Genomic DNA, 2,221 nt, shown 5'->3' on the forward strand with positions numbered 1-2,221 from the left:
TTAATGAAGTGCCCCATATAAATTGTTTTATAGATTATTTGTCTTTTCTTTGAATCTTAATATTGTGATAGATAATTTGATCGGAAAAGATTTTCTATAAGTTTTACACGTGGATAAATACGGAGCCGTATGTGTAAACTAACGTACAGCGCCTGTGTATGATAATTCCTTCGTAACACAAACAAGCAGAACGCCGGATACTCGACGCGAGGCTATGCACTGTATGATTGAGTTTTCAATTCCAACCAGTGGAGCCCTCTCTATGTTAATCCATACCATTGATCTTTTGCATACCATAATAATTTGGCCACGGTAAAAATAATTAAGTTATGAAAACTGTAAATTTAAGATATATAGCCTGCAGTTAGACATTTAATAAGAGAAACACATCAACGGTGGAAAATAATCTAAAAAAGCTCCAAAGATTCATGGATGAGATTTTCATTGAAGTAGAATTTTAATCCACGACTACTCAGCATTGGGATGCAACAGAAGGACGGTCTGGATTTCCAAAGAATGTCCTCAATTGCCATACCAAAAACATGCGTACTCATTGGCAAACCTCGGCCTGCGTGTCCTGTAATTCCTCACTTTCAAATGCCGGGCCGACAGGCTGTGGACTCTGTACGGCACGCTCGGATTTTCGGGTTGTGGAAATGATACGGTAGAGCCGGTAGAACTGTAATACGGTAGATCCATCTCTCTACTTTACTGGTTACGGAATAAAATTTTGTCAATCGGGACCGTCCATTAAGTAGAAAATACCATATATGGACCATTTAAAAAATATCTGTTATATGCCTTCATCCATTTTTTTCTTTAATTGTTTCTATGAATTCATCCATTGATAATTTGTGCCTTTTACCGTTCTTTTGAAGGCTACTACCAGAATTCTAGGATCATATGATCCAGGCACACTTTAAAAATTTTCCAATTCACGCTTACGGATAACTGATTGACGGTCCAGATTGATAATTCATCTTGTCACGTGTACTGTGGAGAGATGGATCTACCATATTCTCATCGTACCCGCTATACCATATCATCGCCAGGTTGTGCCAGCTTTCGGCCCAATGGCTTACTAATTCAGATCGGCGCCACTGCACCAAAATCTCCCTAAAACGATGGTTAAGAAAGAGTATACAGCAACGGTGTGGATCCGACGACAATAAGGCCAAATATTCTATGGCTGCGAATTTCTGCATGGGTGGTATTTCATGCATGGGCCATCCAGGGTAGAACCCATCATATTGACGGTTCGGATAGCTAGAATATGGCCCCCAATTTACGTACTGAAATGAAAACCCTAGATTACCTGATAAACAGACGGGAAGAAATTTGATGCTCTGACGGAGTATGTCCATTCATGCACGGTATCCGTCATTTCATTCGTGATGGGACCCAGTCCCAACTACCGATCAAGGGACGTTTATTTTGTTGCATATGTCCAGTCATATTTTCTCATTTTAGCCGTCCTTTTGATGGCCAACGGTCGAGTTGTATGGCCCGTTTGGTGGGATTTCGTATTATGTCCCATACGTGACGTGGCCTTTTGATTTAGACGGTTTGGATTGGGGTATTCATATACGCACGGCCCGGAATCATCTGCAACACTGTTTTAGGCAGCGTGGAAACACCCAGATCTATGGGGCCTACCATGCTGTATATGTATATCTGCTCCGTCCATCAGGCGTGAAGCATTATTTTACGCGCGTTGTAGACGCTTCCAGTCCTATACACACAAATACAAGTGGCCCTGTTACTCTGTGGGGTCCATCATGATTTATATTGAAAATCCACTCCGTCCATCCATTTTTTCACTACATTTTCACTGTACCTAACAAAAATCAGATCGATCCAAAACTAAAGTGGGCCACAGCAAAGGAGCAATGTAAAATCACGCCCAAAACCACTAAATTCATCCATGTGGGCCCACATGAGTGTTAGTGGGATGTATCGATGCTCACCAAACGAACGGGTTGGATGACATAAAAACAACACAGTGGCTCCATGAAGGCATCTATGTTGGGCATACCATACGCATTGTTTCGTGTTCTGTGGCCCACCTAAGTTTTTTCTTAGAATGATTTTCGGCCTCAGGACCGAACATTAGGTGCCTCAACTGATGGATGTGAGAGGTATATTTCACGGTGGACCCACAGATCTCGGTTACTGCATGTTCTTCCTAAAACAGGTGTTGCAGTCTTGTAGAGGCTCCAGT

The sequence above is a fragment of the Magnolia sinica genome, chromosome 3, assembly GCF_029962835.1.
Source record: "Magnolia sinica isolate HGM2019 chromosome 3, MsV1, whole genome shotgun sequence".
In the NCBI taxonomy this organism is placed as follows: domain Eukaryota; kingdom Viridiplantae; phylum Streptophyta; class Magnoliopsida; order Magnoliales; family Magnoliaceae; genus Magnolia; species Magnolia sinica.